General features: G+C 46.3%; 1 long non-coding RNA gene across 1 annotated transcript in view; it reads left to right on the top strand.

Annotated features, from left to right (window-relative positions):
* The window catches only part of LOC135328537 (uncharacterized), a 209,936-nt gene that overhangs the window by 19,696 nt on the left and 165,938 nt on the right, over positions 1 to 24,302 (top strand). Inside the window, exons 2-3 of the long non-coding RNA XR_010389535.1 lie at positions 22,563 to 22,668; positions 22,969 to 23,022. This is a non-coding gene — a long non-coding RNA (uncharacterized LOC135328537). The remainder of the gene's footprint in view (positions 1 to 22,562; positions 22,669 to 22,968; positions 23,023 to 24,302) is intronic.

The following is a 24,302-nucleotide window of genomic DNA, read 5'->3' as shown; positions in this document are numbered from 1 at the left end:
GTTTGGCTGTTTGTTGGGGCTGTGAGGTTTAGCATTCCCCATGGATGAGGGCTGCCAGACGGAGCTCGGAGCAGAGTTGCCCAGTTAAATGAGGACAGAGACATTCTGGGCAGGGGAGGTGACCGTTCTTGGTATGCTGGGAATGTGAGGGAAGAGCCCTCTATGGCACAACTCCATCTGCTTTTACTTATTTCTCCCTTTCATATTCCACGGGGTTTGGGTTGTTGTTTGTTGTTCTCATCGGCTGGACCTTCCTCTAGGCTTTGTAAGCGCTGGAGACGCTCCTCCCTCCATGTTTGGAGACACTTCTCTCCCTCCAGCTGGGAGCGTGGAATGCTTCATCCGCTGCGATGCAGGATGGGAGCCTGCAGCACTGGGGCTGGGCATTTCATACTTTCCCCAGGAGAGCAGCCACGTTGCCACCACTCTCCTGTGAGTCCGGGGAGGGGAGTTCACTCCCGAACCCACACAGCAATGCAGTTCAGTCCTGCCATGCCTTCTGCATGATTCCAGCCCAATGTGATGTTCTTCCATTTGTATTTTAGGCTTTTTTCCCCTACTCCCAAATCCAGTGAATCATTTGTGGAAGTTGTGGGTTCTTCCCCTGTTTCATTATCAGTGGTTTTTTTGGGGTCCTGTTCAGATCCCATTGAAATCAGTGGAGTGCTTTTCATCAATGGAAGCCTTTTCTGTTGACGGTGATAGGAGTTGAGTCAGGCATTTGAGTAGCAGTGCCAGAACCAGGCAAGGATAGCTGGTGGGTGCTTTTGAAAAATAAGATTGTCCACATGCTTTGGTGAAGTGAGAGGAGACCAATGAGAGGGTGGGAATGTTTTTGTGATGAATATTAAAGGTCTTCCCCAGACACCAGCTCCCTCATCTGGGATGAGGAGACCATCTAGGAATGAGGAAGTTCTCGCACATCGCCAGAAGCAGAGCTGAAATGCAAAGAGCAGCCTGTTTCCAATCAAGGTCTCACACGCACTCTGGCCTGGCTGCTCTTGCAGGATGCAGATCCTGCCTTCCATTGTGACTTCTTTTTGATCGCCTGTGGGAGGCAAATGGTATCAGTAGCTCCTTTTATTTGGAAACGGTGGCCAAAAGTTCTTGCTTACACTGCGGTCTCTGCTGAACCGCCTTCAATCACGCAGCATATTTTCATGAAGTGCGTATTGATTATCTCCTGCTTGTTTCCCAGGCGGAGGTTGTCCGGTACCAGGGTTTACAATGGCAGATGAAACTTTTATGAGTCTGAAGGCTCTTGTGTCCTGTCTCCTGCTGAGTTTCTCTCTTTTATGATGAACAACCCCAGTTTGTTTAAAGCTTTCCTTATAGGTTGGGTTTGTTCCTGTTGCTTTCCTCCAGATGATTTCCAATTGGTCCATAACTTTTTTGGCGTTCACTATCCCAAGACAAGATGGGGGCTCTGGTTATGGCCTCACCACACTGACAACGGCAAAAGGATCACTTAACATGTCTTACAGGCTGGACTCGTGTATGCAATCTGGGACCTTTGTCCTTTTTTTTTTTGACAGCAAGCTGTAGCTGACTCATATGCAGCTTGCAGTCCACCTCAACTCCCTCCATATTTTTCTGGGGAATTCTGAAAGTTTTTGCCTGTCCTCATCTCTACTGAATGCAGCTCAGTTATTTTCAGACGATCTCCCCATTTCATCATGATTAGAATTCAAACCTGTCTTCAGGCAGTCCTTCACAGCTGTGTATTTTACAACCATGCTGTCCGCTTCATCGCCTAGGGTGTTAAAGAAAACTTTGAAGAAAGCTGGACTCACAACAAACAAAGTCAAACTCCACTGGGTTAATCCTTTCATTTCAACAGTGACCCATTGATATCTAGTATCCACGTATCATTTTTCCAGTCAGCTTTGCATCTGCCTTGTGCAGGTTTCTTTGAGACCTTTTATTTGACGTGTTACGAGGATGCTGTGTGTCAAAATCTTTACAAGTCAAGACATGTAACATCAACAGCTTCTCTGCTATCCATAAGGTCTGTCACAGAAGGAAATTAGTTTGGCTGGATGCAATTTGTTTTTTATTAAATCTATTTTAGCCAAAGTCTTTGCTTTATTATCTTCTGTGCTTACAAATAGCATGTGGAATTTATTAATTATTTATTTCTGTTTCAGATTTTTTTCTGGGTATTGCAGCTAACCTGACTTTTTCTCCTCCTGTAATCCATAAGCTTACTTTATGTAGGGTGTGATATTTGCTTTATTCTCACTTCTGTGCACCTCAGCCATGCTCCACAGAGACTCATAGACATTGCTAATGGTTTCTGTGCCTTCTCTGTTTTAGGCCTAGGTCATATCCTTCTGCCTTCTATTTTAGCTGCGCTTGCTGTTTCTGCTTAGTGATAACTGATGCTAGAAGGCAATAAATGTTTCAGTGTCTCGTGGATCTAGCACTGGGAGAAGAGGGTAAAGCTCACTCCATAGCAGTCTGGAGAGGACAGTTGACAGATCTTTCATATCATCCCTGACTCTGGCTTAGCCGTTGTTGTCTTTGCCACGCCAGCCTCTGAGCCGCAGATGCGTCCGTGGGATGGTGTGGTGGAGGATGCCTGTCTGCGGGCTCGATATATGAGTGGCCTCCTTGAAAGGTTTTGGTATGTGAGGTACACACTGCTGCTGTTGCCTTTTGGCAGCCCTGAGCTGTCCTGGCTGATGACAGAGGGCTGTGCACAGCGCATGGTGTCCATGCATGGTTCCTCTGGCCACCGCAGAGGAATGGGCATCTTCATCTGCATCCTGAATGACTCTACATCGTCTAGGCTTAAGGGCATTCTGATTTTCAGCCACGTGCAGCTGAGGAGCCTGGGTGGTTTTCCATGCAGAGAAGAACCGGATCAAAAGCGACGTTAGCGCTTCAATTGCAAAAAAGAGCTGAGCATTTAAAGGTATGAGCCTTGGCTTGGTGAAGGAGACTTACTGCATGAAAAATTGCAAAGAAGTGGTGCAGCACAGCTTCTTGTCACTCAGTCAACAGTACGCTGCACTCAGTGTGTAGCTCAGTCAACAATAGTGGACTGAAAAACATCTTGTAGCAAAGTGTATATAAATGGTGAAGTAGTGGGCCTTTTTTTCCAGGCCAAAATGCTGTAAGTAACCAGTGGAAATGCAGGTTGAGAGGAAAACCTGTATTGGTTGTTTACCTGAAAGCACTTAGACATGGTGACGGCCTGGGAGACTGTGGCTCTTACTCTGGTCAACAGAAGGGAAGGTGAGGCCCAGGAGTCCAGACTAGAGGACAAGCAGTCGTACAGAGGTGATCTCAGTGTCTCTTGGGATAGGGAGATGGTGTGCCCTTTGCAGTGATCGGAGGTCCTATTCCAGCCGGCAGATCTTGGTCTGTGCAAAGGGAGGGTTTGCTATCCACTGGGGCAGTGAAGGGCACCTCCTTTGAATCGACTTGCAGTTTGCATTGGCCTGCAGTTCCCCACTTCCTTTGTTATCCAGGGCATGATACCTGGAGCCAGATCTTTTACTCAGCAGGGGATATTTACAGGGCCAAAAAGCTAGATCTAAAAGAGACAAAGAGGCATCTACAGAATTCCAGCTCAAAAGGTTGTCTGGGAGTTTGTACCGCACCCACTCTTTTAGGAGCTGGAATAATATATACCCTGGCAGGCTGTAAATCAAAGTACTACACAGAAAGTATCCTACCATGCACTGTCTGTTTCTTTTTGTCTGTTGATGTAAGGGCTTTTGGCTTCCTTCTTGCCTTCTCACACTTTCTTACTCTTCAGGCTAGTTGGTGATTTGTGGCTGTGCTCTTTCCTTCCACCGCCACATCCCTGAGCCATCGCTACCTGTGTTGTGGCCAATGACAGAATGGCTCCAGCTGTAGGGTGTAGAGTGGCCTTTCTTAGCCTGAGATCTCGCAGACTGTTCTTGGGAGTTTGAGATCCATCCCCAATCTCACTTCCAGTTTTTGGCCTGGCTCCAAAACCCATGCGGAGGGGCCAGAATTGTAATTGCTGCGAAGCTCTGAGCCAGATAAGCCAAATAAAGCAGATAACCATTTAGAAAAAATAAATAGAAAACAACTCAGTCCCCTGATTCATTTTGCTCTGGGAATCCCCGTAGTCTTAGGTTTCTAGGCCTGGCCTTGTTTCCGCTTCATCCTCTCTCTCTGAAGAGCCTTTTTGTCCTTAATTGCAACTATAAATAAATCGTCATAGCCAGAAGTAGTATTTTTCCAAGTCTACAACTCTAGTGTCCAAACCCTTCAGTTTCCAGGAATTCACTTCATCTTACCCAGAACTCAGGACAAAGAAGTGAAAACTGCATTCAGCCTTTATAGTGCTAGCTTGAGGCTTGAGAAGTTTCCCTCCAGGTATTTCTGTCCTAGGTCCAGACCTGATCTGCAAAATAGAATGAAGTTTAGCGCATTAGCACCAGCATGTCTTCCTGGACCAGATGCTCACAAACCTCTCCCAGGTAGCCCTGTAAGTATGTTCTGGACTTTCTACGCCTTTCCTCATGTGCATATCCTCAGGAAGCGAACAAAAATTGATCACAGGGTACAAACCACGTTAGATGAACTGAGCTGAGGAAAGGCCGTGCCCTTATGCTGCCTGCATGTGAGCACACAGGCTTCCTGTAGCTTTAGTTTCTCTCACTTGCTGTTACTAAGCTGGTATAGGGTAACGATGGGGGAAGCTGTAACAGAGAGTTAGAGTCTGCTCACAGTCCAGATGCTAAATCTCCAGGTGGCCTTGGACATGGCCTGGGTAGCACGTGCTGGTCTGTCTGCTCTTGTTATCTGCACTGGCTCAGGTGAGCCAAAGTTCGTAAGTCAGCCCTTTGCTTGGCTGTGCAGGGTGCTTTGGGCTGTTGTGGAAGTCAGCCAACCTCAAGGGGCTTGTCGCAGAGGGCACAAATTGCCGTCCTGTAAAGGGTTTTGCTGGAGCTAGTAGCACAGTCTTCAGTGCATGAGAGTCGGTTAAGAGGAGGGGACTGAAACCATTCTGTATGTGGTAGAGGGGTGTCCAGGTATCACCAGGTCATGGAATAAACCGGACACCTACCCATCATAACTCCGTAATGGGCTTTTTTTTTCTACTGGTGAAATTCTTTAACTTGCTTGACAAAAGAAGTTCTGCTGCTCATGCAAACAAGCTTTTAAATAAAGGGAGGAGCAAACTGGGAGTGGAAACTGCCTTGTAAGGATACAGTATTAGTCTTTGTTTCAGTCTAATTCCCTCATTGTCACAGCCACATATGTGATGGTGGTAGTCATGCTTGTGGATTGTCCTCTTGTTCTTCAAAGATCATTAAACACAATTACAGGAAAAGAGATCTTTGTTTCTGAGCAACACTTAGCTTTTATATAAGTGTTCTACATTTTCTTCAAAATGCTTTACCGATGGTAGCTAATTTTAACCATTTGGTTGGCATGAATATAAGCCAGCCCTTTTTTTGTCTACTCATTCCCATTTGTTTTCATGGGAATCAGATGTCTGAATCCTTAAGTCACCTTTAGATATGCCAGCCTCAGATCTCATTCACTTCATATGGCTTCCTCTCCAGGTAATGTCTTGAGGTGAAAGCCTCACATTTTGGACAGTGATTGCAAATTCCTAGGCCCTCTGCGAGGACTGAATTTCACGTGTCTGAAAGGGTAGATGTGTATTCAGGGTACCTGTGTTGTTTCCCCAGCTCCGCTGCTGGCCTCCTGCCTGGTTGTGGACACGCAGTAGTTCCTCGGTGGACCTCAGTTGGCCAGTGTTGGACCTCAGTTGGCCAGTGTGTGAAGGGCAGTGAGGCCACCTGCCTAGCAGAGGGGCTTCCAGAGCTCAGGGAGACATGCGCTTCAGGAAGGACTAGGCATGGTGGCACAATAAAGGGGAGAAAACAGGATGCTTTGGAGCCAGCAGCAGTGAGAGAAGTGGAATCAGGAGCAGCTGAGTTCAAATTCAGGTTTGGCCCTACAGTCAGTATGTCAAGGCATATGTCAAGGTTGTGTATATTCGTTTGTAAAATACCTTGCGGATCTGCGGGGTTTTAGTGACAGAAGTGTTGTTCAACAGAGGCCTCTGTTTAGAAGATGCAAGATTTCTGAGTGTGTAGAGGCTGTGAAAAATAATAATGAAAAGGTGTAAAAACTTTGTAAGGCCAAGAAAGGCAAGGCAAGACTGGTTGGAAAGTGGAAAGTATTTCCCATGATGGATTATGAATGAAAAGAAACATGTTTCCGTGCTTTGAAAATTTCTGCAGCATTTTTTTCCCCCATCAGAAACAGTAAAACCTAAAAGAAGTTAAGTTAAAAAGAAATAAATAAGATCTTAAGCATCTCCTCCCTCCAGGAAATGAGCTCCTCCATCTCCCTTTTCTATGAAAATGTGTATTTAGAAAATAAACTGTTTTTCTGTTTGAAAATAAAACAAACTATCAAATGTAAAAGGTTGACCAGCTCTAGGAAAGTCTGGTCTTGTGCTTAAGGCACTGATTTTGGACCAAGAGACCTGGGTTTAATTTCCACTTCTGCTACAAACTTCTCCTGCGTGACCTTGGGCTAATCCTTTAATCTCGCTTTGCCTCTGTTCCTCATCTGTCAGATGAGGCTATGACTTCCCCACCTCACAGGGGTGTTATGAGAGTAAACACATCCTCTGTGCCCTGCGCCTCACCTTCCAGCCAGCTCCTCTCCTGGGGAAAGGGGAAGGGAGGGATATGCCTCGTGCTTTGGGAACCGCTAAGCTGGCTCTGTCCGTGGCCATCGGATGGACTGGCAGAGTTGAAGGCTGTGTAGGACCCCCAGCAGGTCCTAAGTGCCCTCGGGGAGCGAGGAATGAGGGAAGAGAAATACTAAACATGTGTGAACCGTGGGAAGGAGAGTTTTGTTGTTTTTCTGGAGGGTTTTTTTGTTTTTTTCCAAGATTTCTGTGTGTTTTTTCCACCCCCCCCACTCAGTGTTTGTGAAGTGTCCGTAGCAGTCTAATGGCAAAAGAACCGACCCCGTGTCGGGCTGGCTGCTTCCTGAATTAGTCTCCATTTGCAGCAATTACCTTCTTTCCTTTCTAGCCAAATGTTTCTCTGAGCCTGAGGCCCAGCTAATTTTTTTTGTCAGCTCTGGTTGCACTAGGCAGCCCTCCCTTCCATATGAGAAACATAGAGATGCCATTCAGGCACCTCTAATCCCGCTTTCACTGCTGCACTCGTTAAAACATTCCTTTATTTATTTTAATTTTATTCTCTCCTCCCCACCACCTTTTCTAAACAACCACTTGCATTATGCTTTTAATTGCCTTTAGATTTCCCTTGTGTAACTTTTCCGGCGTCCGCATAGCCGTAGGCAGAGCACGCAGCGCCGGGAGTCTTGCACATGGTCTGTGGGCTCGCTATTGACTCAGTGGCGTGCTGCGAATGACTCAAAGATCCGTGGGGATCGCTGGGGGTGTACGCAAGGGCGGAAGGCTTGAAAGCCAGGGTGGAAGGGGGGCAGAGAGGGAAAGCGGGTGAGCGGCAAACCTGCTTGGCTGTTCCTGCATGTCGGTGGTGCATCTTCCCTCGGCACGAGCAGGAAAACAACTGAGTCAGAGGCCGAGAAGGAATTCGGGAAGCCTGGACTGTCCTGCCAGGGTTGGGGGCAGCTATGGCTTCATCATGGCTCCGTGAGCACGAGCCGTAATATGGCATTATACAGGCATGACTTCATCTGTTTCCATAAGATTGCTTTCTCCCTCTCCCTTTCTTTGGCTGGTAATTGAGAAACGCATGAGCTCACCTCCTAGGAGCGGGAAATGAGAACCGCAAGAGGAAACGAGCTGGAAAGTATACACTGGGCCGGAAAAAAAAAATATAGATTAGGCAGGGGGGTCAGAGATAGTGTGGAAAAGAAAGGGGATTCCTCTTGCATGGGATCTTCCCCATGCGGGGCTGACAGCACCTTCCTTGGCGCTGCCGGGGCGGCCCGCTTTCCATTTGTGTGATAGCACTCCAGCCTTGAAGGCATCCCCTGGGCACAGGGAACCAGGACCGAGGGTGAAAGCACAGTGTGACACGGTGGTAGTTTCTTCACAGAAACATGACCCATTTCTTCCAGGTGGTGCAGCCTACAGGCGCTACTGGTGAGGAAGGTACAACCCAGGTGGAAACAGCAGCTGGGGATGAACCCACCTGGGTCGCTGGGCTTTAAAGGGCTTGGGAGGGAAGTGGGAGGCAGAAGGAGAGATCTTTCAAGGGAGTTGATGTCAAGCCTGAGACCTCTCCTGGGCTGGCAGCTTGTGTAGGGCGACTGGAGGTTGCCCGCTGTGGGAGAGTGGCTTGATCGGGCCATGCTCATGACCTGGGACCTGCTCATGGGCAGGCAGGCAGTGCCTGTTGCTTCCCTTCATCCCTCATCTCTTTATTTTTGTCTCAGTTTCTGCTTAAAACAACCTTTAGCAAGAGCAGAAAGAAAATCTGCTTAGAGGTAGGTTAGTCTAAGTCTGGCTTCTACCTGGTTTCTGGCAGCTGTCTCAAATTCTAAAGTGGGGATGTGTGATGGAGAAGGTTGTTTAACCTGATCAGGTTGTTGAGGGGAGCCTCTTTTCTACAATGCCTTATGTTTCTTCCCAGGTGTCCCATTTTCTCTTCTCTTACTGCATGTTCTCTGCTTGTTTACTCTCTCTGCTGCTGGCCCTTTTGAAGTGCAGTTTAGGAAGAGACCAGTTATCTTCTCAGATGGAGACAGCTTGATACCCTTTCAATCTAAAGATCTTATTCCTTAGCTGGTGGGCTCTGGTATAATGCCACCAAAATGAATCATTTACCCTGGCTGAGGGGTTTTATCCAGGTTCTGTAGTTTTCACCCAAACACAGATAACTGCAGCCAAGACATTGCAGAAGGAAAAGAGGGATGTAAAATGAAAGACGTTTGGTATCTTCACAAAGCTGCACCATTGTGCATCCCACACCTTGTCAGCTGCAGCTGAGAGACAGGTGAAGGTAGTAAACTAACTGCAGGATCCATGGAGAATTTGCAACATATCCTGTTGGTGCAGAGGGTTGCTGTGATTTGCCTGAGGGGATATGAGGGGTGTGGAGCTTTGCAGATGAGCTCTCCACCCTTGAGCTGCATGACCTTGATTTCAAAGTGTAAATGAAGACAGGTTAGGATGAAGTTTGGACCAAGTGTTCATGCCATGTGTACCCATATTTTTTGGTCTGCTCCACCTCTGTATGGTGATTCAGGATTTTTTTTTTTTTTTTTTTTTAAAGTTTTAAAGGAGCTTCTAGCTGAAGGGAAGTCTGTGCGATGTGTTAGGGCTTAGAAGGTCTGTGCTGGCACAAGTGGGTCCCCCATATACGTTATACTCTATTTATGTTTCCATTGGATTTTTTTTCCTTCTCTTTTTTTTTTCACAGTTTTTCCTAAGTGAAACACTAATGCAGTAATGTTCAAACCCACAATGTTTGAATGGCCTCTAAATTAGGCAAAACAAGCTTGCCCAACCCTAGTTGAACAGACTGGACTCATTTTCTAACTCATATGCACTCTGTTCATTTTGCCCTAATAAATACATTTCTGTCCTAGAGTAGGAGCACTGGGGGCCTTGGAAAGTTTGACGTTAGCAAAAGAGGGGCAGGTGACCAGGGGAGAAGAGGAGAGACTGGGTCAATACACATGATGCATCTAGATGTCTAATGGGAAAGACCATATAACCCAAACAGGTGTTGCATTTGAAGAAGCCTGGGTTGTGCTTTGGAGATTAAACAACAGCAAAGTTTCTTGGATGTCACTCATGTTTCAAGGGCTTGTTTTTCTCTGGAGAAATCCAGAAGATGCTAAACTATAGCTAATGAGCAGCAGAGCAGTCTGGTGGGACCTCTGATAACTCAGTGAAGATGGGCTGGGTTTTGACCCAGTTCTGGGTCTTGGAGCACAGATCTCGTTTGTGTTGTACCTGGATGCTTATATTCTTAATGCAGGGTATCTGAACATTAGCAAGCTTACTCTCTGCAGCGTGTGTCACTTCTTTGCTGTAGCGGCTAAATGGTTTCTGTAAGTGGAGTTTCTTGGGACACTTAAAGTGATGGACGTATATCGACTGCTATTACTTTACCTCCCGTCCTAAATATGGTCACAGTCCTTCCCTCCTAATAAGGTTTGTGGCTGTGGCTTGCAGCCATGGCTGAAGTTAGAAGAGGCTCACATCCATGGCAAGGATGTCATGGATGTCATCCATGTCACCCAAGGATGTCATCCCTCTCCCACTGCGTGTGCCTAAACTGACCTAAGAATGCCACCAGAGCTTTTTGTGTTTGCTGGTATACTTCCTAAGGGTTGCTTGGAGTTTGGGAAGGTCTGTGGCCCAGACCCTGCAGAAGGATTCAGCCCTGATCATAAGCCTTTTTAGGGCTCAGATGCATTAATTCTAGATAAACTACTCCTCCAAGAAGGAGGCTAAAGAGCTCAGCCTCTCTTGAATCCAAAAGTTACTTCTGGTCAGCTGATGGTCTGCAGCCTTTTATCCTGGGGTGGCTTGTCTGTGGGACTGTTGCAGGAGAGAGTAGGCTGGCATGCCCTTAATGCTGGGCAGGAGATTTCTCTGCTGGCTTCCTGAGGAAACAAACACAGCTGCAGATTAGCGTACAGATCTCTGGTGTAGTCACTGCTCAGTTTTACTAGGTCTTGTCTAATGATGAACCTGTTTGCCTCTGTCTGGGCTCATAGTGAACACCCAGCCTTTTTCCTGAAATACACTAAATGTTAATGTAGCCTAAAATAAGTCTATAGCTCTGTTGATTTCCATGTCTGTTTGCCCTGCCTTTTTATTCTCAGGCTATAGCGTATGAATCAGAACATGTTTGTCTGGCATTTTCAGTCTTTGCTTTCCTGACCAATGTCTCATTATCTGCACTTTTGCCCTGCTTTTCTCCTCTTCAGAGTCCTGCACGTCTCCTTTTTGTCAGGCCTTTTGCCTGGAAAATTCAGGCTGTGCCTTCTCCCTTACACACCTGCCCTCAACTACGCTGGCTACTTTGGTTTTTTAGTGTTTTCTCATTGGCCCGTTGCACGCGTGTTGATCAGCTTTGCAGCTGAGGTCAAGGAATTTCCATGTCGTACTTGGAGAGAGGGTTTCCCTTTTGCAGCCTCTGCTTCAACCAGGCACCAGTTCGTTTAGAAATAGCTTGGCCACTCTTGGAAATAGGTCTGTGTGAAATAATATTGTCTTTTTGAGGTCAGGAAAAAAAATGTTCTTTTATACAGTCATACACACACTTTAAAAAGAATTCCACAAAGCTTGGTCTGTTCCCCCCTCTCGCACTCTCCTCCCACCCTACCTTTTTCCTAAAACACTGGAGAATTCAGCCTTGGAGTCTGACGGCATTGGAGTATACAGCATGTACTGTGCCTTTTGAAATGCTGGCTACACGTAAATGCCTTACTTAACACTAGACTCTTGTTGCTTTATCATGTTGTGCGCACAGTACGTTGGTGGCGGGGTTCCCCACTGGCAGAAAAGTGGGGAGAAGAGAGCAGGCGGGCTGCGGAGTAGGAGGTGTGCAGGGAAATGGCTCGGGCAATGGGCAGTAAGTACTCCAGGTCGCTGTACTAGGGCTCCTGCTTCCCCATCTGGGAGGTGAAGCGAAGCACGGGCAGCTTGATGCTGAAGATCAGCTGTGTGCTAGTAACTGAGTTTGTTTTTTCTGGGAGGGGGGGAGGATGATGCCTGTGACACTCTGTGTTTCCTAGGAGCGGGATAAGTAAGGGGAGCACAGGGGAGGCAAAGGAGGAAAAAAAAATCTGATAGTCCCAGTGTGTCCCAGTACCCTGGCACGTTCTTACCCCTCTGCTGCTTCCAGGGGGAAAAGATTGACAAGAGGCATTGCTCTGGTGGTGGATGGCCTCGTGTGACCACAGAAGTGCCAAAGCCCCTCTGGGACCTCTGCTTGTGCACATGCTTATAAATTCCCTCCCGTGTGTTTGCATGATGGTTTGCCTGGTGGTGCATTTCCACGTTCAGACCTGTGGTGGCATGCCCACGTGGACATGTGCCCATGTGGTCCCCAGCACTGGGCATAGATAGCAGAGCAGGAAAGACTGTTGCAGGCCCATGCAAGCTCGGAGAAGCTCTGCCATGCGCATCCCACAGGTACATTGACTGACAGAGGAGCAGGCGGCCTTGTGCTTGGTAATACATGTGGGCAGGGTGGTTGGGGCTAAGTGCTGTGTGATGGTGTACTTTAATGCTTCCCATGCGTTCGCAGTATTGCCAGGACCGTTCTTTACTTCAGCTGGGGAGAACTTGGGGAAATCCCTAAACGCTGATGAAATACTGCTTAATTTTAAAGGCCATGAAGATGTTTCTAGCATTCTTGCCCATACACTCATCCTTGAAAAGGGGGTTAGAGGCATGTGCAACTTGGGCTGACCCAAAACACAGAGCCCATCCACTGAAGAGGTTCCTTTGCCCTTGTAACTACGTAGCTGCCCGGGTTGCGCACGGTAATATATGAGCTTTCCTCTAACCAAGGTATGTGCTTAGTTGTAGGCACTTGCAACTGGTCTGTGCTGTCGTGGGTCCCTGCGTGGTGGAAAGGAAACCCTGCGCTCAGTGGAGGAGTCAGAGAAAGGTATCCTAAAAAAAAATCACTTCTCTCATGTGCTGCTCAAAATGTGCACCATAGTCACTGGCTTGGCCTCCTTGCTGGCCAAGCTCTAAAGTTGGTCTCTTTATGACAGGCTGAATCCAAACCTAGACTACAACACTCAAAGACTAAAAATAAACACGGACTTAAATTTCCCCATTTTCAGGATATTCAGATGTTGCCTGTTTATTTTAGTGGTTTGAAAGGTGAACTGGGATTTGAAGTAGATGTGGTGCCAGGGGATGGACCAGGATTTCTGGTGTTTAAAAGCAGAGCTGCCAAATGTCAGCACCTGTGGCACAACACTGATGCATCGGGCAGCTCTGTCGTGGCTTGCTCTGTGGCTTGACATGTCCACAGTTCAGCCAGCTGCAGCCTTAAACATTCACGGGTGGCCAGCAATTGCTATTTCTTCTCGCATCTAGGGGACTGGGATAAACTGTCCGAGGCAGCTGGGCAGCATCTGAATTTCCTCTCTTGCATGGTTGCCAGGGGTTATCCTAAGCAGGAGAATACAGGTGGGTGGAAAGGAAAGTGGCCTGGAGGTGGACTGGCAGCTGAAGGGATGGAGCGGGTTTGAAGGAACAGTAGAGAGAGCAGGGCCTGGAAGGACACTGAATCATGGTGAGAATGAGAAGGCTGATGTGGGGAGGGCAAGAGGAAACCCCACATAACACCCCTTTCCTGTCTGCAGATTCGTCCGAGCTTTAGTCTCCCGTCTTCCTCTTCTAGGCTCATTTTCTCCCTTTAACCTCTCCCTGCAGTCCCGTGTGTATCTGGTTCCTCTCTGACTTCCTTCATTGCTTTTGGTTGCCCTGGATCTTCCAGATGATTCAAAATAAGGGAAATATGCATATCCTCCCCCACCGCCAACCCTCATGCTAGTCATTGACAAGCCAGATCTCTTCCTAGCCCCAGGAGTTCTGGGACTGCCCGGGCCTGCAGGCAGGCAGGCAGGCAGGCAGGCAGGCATAGTGCTATCATATGCATTTCATTCATTCTCATATTATGCCACTGGAGTGAGAAATGGCAAATCCATTTCTGAATCTCAGCTTAACTCTCAGCCTGACAGCTGTGGCAGTGAGTTCCACGTGCAATTTGCGAAACCCCAGAAACCTTTCCTCCTTCGTGTTTTAATAACATTTTTGGAATGTTTTGGGTGGCTACTGTTTCTTTAGCATGAGAGTGGGCAAATGAGAAAACCTTCCCAGTGTCGCCCATTATTTTGTACACTTCTAGCAGAGCCCTCTTCTGAACCACATGGACCTTAATCTTTCCTCCTGATGACCTTGGAAACCTTTCTGTGCCTCTAATGATTTTTTTTTTTTTTTGATTCCTCCTCTGGACTCTGTTTCTTCTATACCATCTCTGAGATGGGGTGAGCAGACTTCAGCTCACTTCTGAAAGTGTGAATATGTCATTGATTTATGTAGTTGCATTTATAACATTTTTGGTATTGTTCTTTATCCTATTCAAGCTAACATTTTTGGTTCATTTTTTTTTTGATGGGCTCTGTGCATTGAGCAGATGTTTTCATTGAGCTCTCCGCAGTGACGCCTAGATCTTTTTCCTGAGTGGTTACAGTTAATTTAAAACCCATCAGTGTATTACCTCAGCAATCCCTTGATGTCATTGGTTAGAAGATCCCAGCTGGCTGCTGCTTTTAATTCTATTGCCTCTCTGTTTCCTATTATTTTTTTATTATGCTTACATTTACTCACATGCTGGGCCAGTTTTTATAGTGAGGTGGGCACACTCATTTGCAAGTAGCTAACGCAGGCTCTGAAATTCTTCTGTTCATACAGAAATATCATGTTTGTGCTTAGGTGTTTTCACAGAATATAAATGATTTTTCCCCTAAGCAGATACTGATGAGCAATACCCGTGTAAGAAAACAAACAAAAATGGCATGTATTTGCACATGCCCATCTTGAAAGTTAAACTCACTCACTGCAGAGAAAAAAAAGAGTTGAAGAGTCATCTCTTCATGAAAGAGCAGCTTGTATAGCCTACCCTCCTGGACTGTGCCAATGGGCAACCTATGCTGGGCAGTCCTGAATATTTGGCACGACACTTTTTCACGTAAAATTGTGTGGCTTCAATGAACTAACAGGGAAGGGGAAGAATCCTAGATGAGCAGCAGGTTGAAAACCAGGGGCACAGGCATAGGCAACATAACAGTGCCCTTCATGATCTCTGTGTGGTTTCATTGTGTATCTGTTGCACGGTTTTGAAGACCTTTAAAACACTGCATGATACTTTCTGATGTGTGGAATAGTCTCAGTAGTGCTCGGGGTCCTACAGTGCTAAAAGCAGCATGCCTAAGGGGTACTGTGCTCTAGCGCGGCCTCCACTGAAGTCATGTAGTTTGGAGTAGGGCATTCAGGGATATAACACAGGGTTTGTATTAGAAAGCTCCATTCTCCTTCCTAGAAGCCAGTGGAAATTTCACTCTACTCCCAGAAGAGCAGTACTGAGCTGGTGTTAATGAGAGATATTGGGAGACTGTAGGAAGGAGCCAAACGCCATAACTCTGTTTAATGATTGGAAACTTTGCGAAGTTCCATCGCCCTTTGAACAGCTTTAAAAACAACCTTTGGCAAGAGCCATTTTATCTCCTGTTTTGGAAGCCATGTGCCTCAAATACTCTGCCACTGAGGACAGAGCCACAGGAAGATGGGACTGTTTAAACAGGAAAACAGAAAGACAGCTGCAGTATGTCCAATTTCCTACTGTGATGAAGATGAAACCAGTCTAATTTTGCTGAACTATGACTCAGTTCAGTCCAGAGATTCCAGTATCATGCAGTAAATGTTACGAGCTCCTTTGAGGGAGAAAAATCTTCAATTGAAAGGCGTGGGGAGGAAGTGCCCAGCAAGAGACAGAGATGAAATTGCCAGTAATGATGGATGAGGAAAGCCCCTTAGAGTACTGCTGAGCACAACCTGGGAGCAAAAGAGATGAATGGCCCTAGATGACTAGGCTCCACTAAAATCTTTGTGATGTGGGTAAGAACAAAAGCAAGCCACACTCCGGGCTACTTCGCAGGGACTGGATGATGACGTGCTATTGCCTCACTCTGCAGAGCTCCTGGGTGGGTGATGGATTGTCATCTTTAAGGACTAAGCCGCAGTAGATTCTTTGGTTCCTGAAAGTAAAACTCTGCTAGTTCCTTCCTGCTAAGGACAGGCAGCTTGTCTGGCTGCATCAGTGTAGCTCGTGCCAAATATGATTGTGGGCAGTGTGCTACGCCCATGAACCTCAGTGGAGAATCTCTCCCATTAATCTTAAGGTAGAGCAAGAACAGCATGTCTGACAGGCCAGCATGTGGAAGAGATGAGATGATTCAGTGAATGCATGTAACCACAAAAGAAATGCCCTATCGGAGCTATGCATTGCAGCTAATCTTTTGAGTGTGATGGGACTAAACAGCCGAGAGGAAACAGATGCAAAGGTTTTTTGCAAGCACTTCAGGCTCAGAGTGCTTCAGCACATGGCTGGTGATCACGGCAAGATTTGCTGATTCATAATAGTAATCAAGAAGAGTGGAAAATGCTTTCCTAGTGCACTTGATGCTGGTTAACCTGACAGTCTGGTCTACGGCAGATGCAGTGAGCACATACGGAAGCATCCATTGCCTGAGCCAGGTCTTGGATGCCAAAAAGCTGGAAATTGAAGCAAGGGAATACCTTCTGCTCACACTGCTACAAAGGAGTATAGAGTTACAAGGAGGGAGGGGAAGGGAAAAAAAAAAGTCAAGGTATTCTGAAATGTTACTGGTGTGTCAGGAAAAGTCGCTGCAGAACCACATTGCAGAGGTTGAAATATCCTGGTCTTACGCTCTGAAGGAACGGAGTGAACGTGCCTCACAGGCAAGAGAGGGAGGAAGGCTGGCTGTGGCAACAAGCAGGTGGACCGAAGAAAGCACAGAAACATTCGGCAGAAACCCTCTTGCACTTGTTCCTATCATGTTTCCCACTTTTTCACTGCCCAACAAAACCAGGCTGGGGCTGTAATGCCCTGGACTAGCCAGTCTGTCCGTCAAGAGGGATAGGTGAAGAACAGCTATGCAGTAAGGCCAACTGTGTATGGGAAGGTAAAAGGCAGTGCTGAAAATCTGGAAGCAGTGCAGGCTTGTAACTGCACTGGAGGGACTCAGCTAGCTTCCTTGCTGAAAAAAGGCCTATAGCAGACCAAGCAAACCTATACAAGAGATGTCAGACCAGCCCTGGCAATGACAAGTGCTGAGGCTGAACTATGTGAGGTCAAGCAACTGAAACTCTTAGTCAGGCCTGCGACGTGTGGTGGGGAGCACTCTTATCACTTCCGTCTGAAGCCTCTGTTGCTGCTGGCAGAAATCAGTAGTCCTCGCTCAGCTTCCTTTTCCCATAGACATTACTGATCTTGCTGGGGCAGTTGTTTCACAGCTGCTACTCTACCATAGCAAGATTTCCACTTCCCTCTATTAGGACGCAGACTCCTTTCTCAGTGAATCAGCTCTTTGCTAACTTCTTTGTACACTGCAATAGAGCAGAATATTCCTAACGCAGAGCCAGAATCCTTAAGCAATTTTCTGGTTAATAACCAAATTCAAAGGATATTCCCTTCTGTTGCGAGTGGCCTCTGTGACACTGTGCTATTTATTGCTGTTTTCTTGCCAACTTACCTGCCTGTCTGTTCTGGGATGGCAGCAGCCATTTTCAGTGTGTCCAAGCACATGGAAAGGGAACATGACAAAAGGTTTGCTGCACAGATTGATGCAATTTGCCCCCCTTTTCTTTCTTTCTTTTTTATTTTTATTTTTGAATGAGCCTGTGTCTATGGAAGCCTCTTTCTCACACACCTTTGTCTGTTGCCTGCTTGGTAGGAGCATTCAGCCTCCGAACTGTGTGTGCACTTTGCAAATGAGAACTTACAGATGCAATACCACTGGGAACAATGTGAACCAGGAATGTACTAAAGCCAGAGGCATTGTAACCTGGAGCTGTGCTGAACAATGTGGAAGAAATGCTGTCAATTCTATGTCTTTATGAGCTATTATATTCCCAACTAGCCCCCTCCAACAGTTTGCTCAGCATACTGACTTTCCAGGAGCTTTCTTAATGTTTGGAACAAGTTACCTATCTCCTGCCAGAATCGAGAGAGGAACATGACTGGCTGACGAATACCATATGTTCCAGGCTGGCCAAAGGAAACCTAATTGTATTTTGTTTAGCTTGTCTATTTAACTGAGTTGCTGTAACAAGACTGGTTTTTTTTTCAGATAAACGTGGCCGATCCCTTCTCCTTCTGCATGGGAACTGTGTTGGAACAGTTCTGTATTTTGCCCTGGAAATGCAGGGCACAGTCTGCTGCCACTTACCTAATAGGAGAGAACTGTGGAAAGCAAAGTGAAGGAAAGGCAGTTGCTAACAGGAGTGATCATTAACTGCAGGGCTAAAATCTCATTTTAGGCAGGGAACATCCAGTTCTGAGAATGCAACAAAAATATTTATACTGATTGAAAGAATTTCTTTCTTTTTTTTTTTTTTTTTAAACCAGTTGCTAGTGCATCACAATGGGAAGTGCGTGTTTGTGACCTGGGAAGGGGAGCACAGAACTATGAATGTTGAATATCTAAATGTAATTTGCTCTGTTTAAAATGGCTTAAAACTAGAGCTGCAGTGGGCTGCAGCAGCTAGACTCTGACCTCTGTCCTGAGACTACCAGCACAGAATAATGCCACCTGAGGGACGCAGATTTGAGTTTGTAGCAGTCCATCCTGGACCTTGAAGGACACTGCGGGGAGAGTTCAGTTTTTAGAGACACCAGTTGCCGACACCAGGTGCCAACACCAGGCCCCGGATGGAGTTGGAAGGGGGCTCTGGGATCTTAGCTCTAGTCCTCTGTGTTTCACTGCACTACATCATTTGGAGCTGATCACTTCTCCTTGATGTGCTTTGTTTTTAAAGACTGTAAATGCTTTGAATGAAGCACCGTCTTATGTTTTTACAGCATCTAGCACAATAAACCTCCCCTTAGAGAGGAGGGGGAGTATTTCTGGACATCATCATATTGCATATAACTTTGACTTGCCTGACAGAGAGGAGCCAGCTGCAAACTTCAGACCTCGTGCCAGTCTTTTCCCTAAGGTTGTTAAAGCACATAGACATTCTCCCTGGTTTCTTGGGCAGTCTCTGCAGTGGCGTTAACAGTAGCGTGCGGTGAGTTTTGCATCGGCTAACAAAGAGTTGTAAGTGGTAAGTGTATGCTGTCTTGGCAGGCATGCAAAAAGGGGTGGGGGGCCTTCATTTCTAGCTGAGCAGAAGAGGGGAAATGGAAGTAAAAAGCAACTGTCACTTAAAATAGATCTCTTTCCTCCCCATCTCTTATTTATCTCATCCTTTCCTGTTTACAGCGTCATTTCCCACAGCTCCCATTCTGCTCACTTGGAGGTCAGGTCAACCCAAGGTCTACCCTGCTTGTAAACAACAAATCAGTGCAAGTGTGTCCATCTGATGCCATTCAGAAAATACGGGCTATTGGCCGCTTGCCCTTCCATTAGCTGTTTGCCATCATGTCACAGCAAAGCAGTGGGACATCCCAGGTTTAATGAAGACAGAATTTGGCATGACTTTTGACTCTCTTTTTTTTCTGAACAAGTTCTTTGCCCTGCCATGTCCTTTCACTTCTGGCTCGCTTATTTATCCACAGGATACTTGCACTCTGTTTTGCCATGTGTTTAGCTGCCCACACGAGTACACTCAGCTGCATACTCAGCGACCCACCTATCTAGATATTCATAGAGGCTGAATCACCCTTCGATGTACACTCATAGCCACGCTTGTAGTTGGGCTCCAATTCTCATGAGCTGTAAGAAGTTCTCTTTCAATCTGCCACCCCTGTGTCCTCAAGGCAGGGGAAGTTCTTCCTTCCTGGAGGCTATATAGGCCATGGCAGCCACCCATTTAGTCTGCATTAACAGATATTCAGAGCCATATGAAAAAGACTGTAGTGCCTCCAGCCGTGTGGAAAGAAATGGGGAATACTGTCACCTCGTTTCTCCAGCCCACCTGTGGTCTGAGGTCCCCCTCTAGAAGGATCTGTATACTCCCATGGCAGCAGGCAGAGCATTGCTGGTGGCATGCCTACTTCAGGTGCTTCCTTTTGATGGGGTGAAAGACTGTCTCACTGCCATTTCATGACCAAATTCCTACTGCCCTTCCTTGGCCTGACCCCACAGGCCATCATCCTAACATTTGGGATAGCCAGCATGAGAAATTTTGAGGTCGAGTCTTTGTCGGAGGCCATCTGTTCTGCACACGTATGTAGGCCCACGCACAGTCACGCTGGTGCTTCGATGTGCGCATGTTGGATAAGGCATTCCCTGATCAGAAACATCTTTAAAATAATAAATCCATTTTCTGAACATCCCCTGTGACTACCCTGTTCAGTATTTAGTGCTTTAGCTCCCCTCCCCCTACCACTCCAATTTCTTTACCCACATTGGACCATTTAAGAATTAATGAAGGCCAGATGCATGTTCTGTAAAAGTAGGATCGCTACATTTTGTAGTAGACTCTGGCTTGATGCCTCCTTGTCCTTCATATTCTCAGTACAGCTAATAACAACCAGAGGCAGCTCTCCTCAGGCTGAGGTAGAGCCCACCTCAGTAGTGACGTCTCTGTGACCACAGAGGATTTCTTGGGGATCTGGAGTCTGACCAGCTTTCAGCTGTAGAGCCCCAGGATCTGGTTTCATCTCTCACCAGCATTGGCAAGGATGAACTTTGCTTGACTGAGCTGTCCAACAGGGAGGCAGCAAGCTAGGCCAGCACTGGATTTCTAAGGGGGGGAGGAAGGAATTTGGTGTATTTTGGTGCTTGTAAAAATAAGGGATGGATTGTACTGGAGGGAGCTGTCCGTGTATTGAGATAACAGAAACGATGCGCTGTATAACCCTCACTATTGCAATATAGTAGAAGGTCTCTCATGAAGTGCTAATCCTCAAGGCAAGGATTGGTCAAGGCAAGGTCGTGTATCCTTTTTTAGACTTGGATCTAGCAACAGGTTTGTGAGCTGGTAAAATGCTATTACTGCACCAGCCGTGCTTCCTTGCTGTGCAAGCAGAGCTCCTCATCTTCTGAACTGTCTTTCTTAGCCATCTTTGCTGGCTGTGGAGCCAGTAGGTTGTCTCGGACTGTTCTTTGGCCATCTTCGTGCAAACACGTGGAATACGCTGGGGGTTGTCTGGTTGACATGGATGTTGGCGTGCATGTACATGTGGGGTAACAGAGACTTCGATAAGATGCAAAACTGATCTTGTTGCTCCTTGCAGAGAGAGAGCCTGTAAACCAAGTTTTTAGGTCTAAAATAATTCTGATTTGTGGAACAACACAAGTTTTTGCATGTGTGGACTATTTTGCCCACAGTGTTTTGACTGGAGGCTTAGTTTTTGACTAAGGCTAGTCTGGAAGGTGATAGGCATAGATGACACTGGCTAGGGTGAGGTGTGATGCTGCATGACTTCACTCATCACAGCTCTACCATTAGCATTCAGAAATGACTGGACCATGAGCTTGTTTTATGTTGATAACCTTAATGTGAGTTTGCAATGATTTATGGGGAAGCCCTGTTGTTGCTCGTAACAATTCGTGATGGATATTTCCATCACCCATCAATCTCAGGCATTCTGGCATGTGTGCAGTTTCCTAGCAGTTTTGTTAGTTGGTGGGATTTCTGCAAAAAACTCTCATCCCCAAACAAGCCTAAACTTTGTAGATAGGCAGCACAGAACCTTCCCTCTTTCTCCCTTCTTTCTCCATCCCCTTCAAGCATACCTGTGGGTAGAGGTAGTGTTATTGGAACAGCCTACTTGACTGCTAGAATATTTTCCACTCAGATCCATTGACTTCTAATTCATGTTTTCATTGGATCAACACCTTTTGAGACCAGTTAAAGCTGCTTGTATTTGAAAACTTGGAGACTGCGTGTCACCCTGCTATCTTTCCTTGATTTCACCTCTAGAAGGCAGTGATGATATGTCTATATACAATCACTCAATCCCCACTACTGGGATTCCTTTACTAATTAGCCTCTGTACACAGCTGAATGCATCCCATAGTAAAACAGCAAGATTTTAGAGTGTGTTTAAGGCAAACATTATAAAGGAGGTAGGAATTACCATTTTTCTGAGAGCTTCTGTTTTCTAAGAGAGAAGAATTTTTGCTGCTTTTATTATAGAAATAAAGCAAGGCCTTTATTCTTTTTTTTTTTTTAATTTGTAATGGCCTAGCAAAAAATATAAAGCAAAAGGTAGAAAGAGCTCCTGTGTAAGGCTGAGGGCTAATCTTCGTGACGCTTCCCGCTAAACCCACTGTCTTGTTAGGAACAGGCAAAAGTGGTGTGAAGCCTGCAGTTCGTCCTTGCCGTGGTCTCTGGTTTGGTCACTGTAGACATTCATTTCCTAGGGTTCTGCGCTCCAGTCCTCCATCCCTCTATCCATCATGCACTGGCTGGGGAAGAAGCAACGTAGGAGCACACAAGGGCCAACAGACCAGTGGCAAACAAGCAGATGAGAGATGTTGGACTCCTGATGCAGCTTTTCTCATTATGGCTATTTCTTGTGGGTTTTTTTTTTGTCTGTTGAGCCACTGATTTTCATGAGACCCCTAGGGCTGAAGAACAATAGATAGATAGGATTACATCCCCTGCTCTATGATAAGAAACCATTTCATTTGCCCAGAAATGGAGTCCCTCTAGGAAGAGAAAAATAGCTACATTAGCTGGGGTAAGAAAAAGAAGATAAAACCAGATCCAGAGAGGTGGGAATTACTGTCTCCTACTTACTGAATATTGCCATTGCTTGTTGAATATCCTCATAAAACTTGTGATGTTTGTGGATTTTATTTGAGTCATGGCTCCTGGAATCAAGAGGCTGAATAAGATTCTCAGCTTCTTATTTATTTTTGTTTTTTTAAACTAGCATTTTTAGCTCTCTTGATCCTGGAAGAAGACAACATCCCTTGAAAATATGAAGCCTCGAGGGTCCAAATGAGAAAACAGATGAAAAAACCTCCAAATACTTTTGGGTTGGTTAAGTCTTATTATTTTGAAGCCTGTATCATTCTGTTCTAGGGCCACACACAACACTTCTAAATGTTTAAAGTTGGCAGCACTTGTGCTTTTTATCCAAAGGATTTTACAGAGTGTGTGAATGTTAGTGGCTATGGTGAGTGTGGGTTTGCGGGGATGATATTGCGAGCAGCGTCTTACAGGCCTGCAGACTGTTTGTGCAAGGCAGCACGCAGTCCCTGCCTTGTGGAGTTCATGAACTAGTCACGGTAGACAAAGGAGTCTAAATCACTGTTTTTCTCCATTCTGTGTTTCAGTTGTCTTTCTCTAAGGAGGGAGTAAGTGAATCACCCGTGAAGTCTAGGAGAGAGGTAAGAATTTAAATCCAGTTTGTTGCAGTTATTCATGTGGCCCACCTACAAAATAGTGCCATGTCTGTGGGAGAAGCGGGGAGGTCCTTAGCAATGCAACGGTACCTCATAATGATTTGAGACAGGAAATGCGGACAGATGTTGCACAGGGTAGAGCGAGAGTGAGAGCAGCTCCTACAAACAGAGAAAAACAGGGGCTACACGAAGCCAGTCACAAGCACTCCTTCTGACCATGGTGGTTGCTGTTGTTGTTTCTCCTTTTAAAACAATATGCAAGGAACCATCCAATATCCTAGGGCTTTTGTTTATCTAGATTTTTATGAGGAGAAAAGTTAGAGGAGAAAAAGAAATGCGAGGAGAAACACAAGCATTCCTTCCAAACAGAAAGTCATGAGTTTTGATTCAGTCTAATTACACAAGTGATATTTTTATAACCTCTGTGAATTCTCCTTACTTTCTTGGTGTGTCTCCATTGTTTATGTGAGAGTGGCCAGGTAGCCAAGGCAAAGTAACGTTGCAAGAAAAATTCCCTTGGCCTTGGAATATGCTGCACTCTCTTTTTGGCTTCATAAACAAGACTGTTTTCCTGATTTCAGACCTCTCGGGTTCTTTTGTTGCTTCTTCCTCTAAACCAAAGTTACTCATATTCTGCCCAGCCCTGGGCCATGTTGGCAGCTTCATAGCATCCTTTAAATGTGCACAGAGTAATACATAATGGGGTGAGATCTCCAGTAAATTAAATTGCCACTGCTCCCCATATGTCCCCTTCTGTTTTCAGTGCAGAAACGTAGCTTGTACGGGCCTCTCCACTGGCTGGTAAGAGCAGCTCCTATCCAGCCTTGATTTTCCGCAGAATGTGCACACGGGCTCCCTCCGTGCACATGGTCAGGCTGCCCAGCAGGCCACAGGGTAGAGGGGAGGTGTGAAGGGGGTGAAAGCCAAACAGTGCTCTCCTGTGGCAGATCTTCCTGAGCAGCACGGATGAAGTCGAAAGGTGGGAGCCCGGCTTCTGCTTTCTCCCCCCTGAGCGTGCATTGTTTGCCTGGATGTGTGCCCTCTTCACAGATTACTGTTGTACCAGCAGTGAGCCCAGCCATCAGCTGCATGCCCTTGCTTCTTTCAGAGATCTGTTTTCACTCCTTTAAAAAGTTAGATTTCCTAAGACAGTTGTCCGTACCTGGAATGGGTATTTTGAGATACAGAACCGGTCAGGCTGGAGGAATGGCACAGTGAGGGCCTGGAAAAGGCACTGTGAGCAGAAAGGAACTGAAGTAGCAGCA

The sequence above is a fragment of the Dromaius novaehollandiae genome, chromosome 5, assembly GCF_036370855.1.
Source record: "Dromaius novaehollandiae isolate bDroNov1 chromosome 5, bDroNov1.hap1, whole genome shotgun sequence".
Lineage (NCBI taxonomy): Eukaryota > Metazoa > Chordata > Aves > Casuariiformes > Dromaiidae > Dromaius > Dromaius novaehollandiae.
Note: the sequence above shows the minus strand (reverse complement) of the source record. Positions and strands in the feature narration are given on the sequence as shown.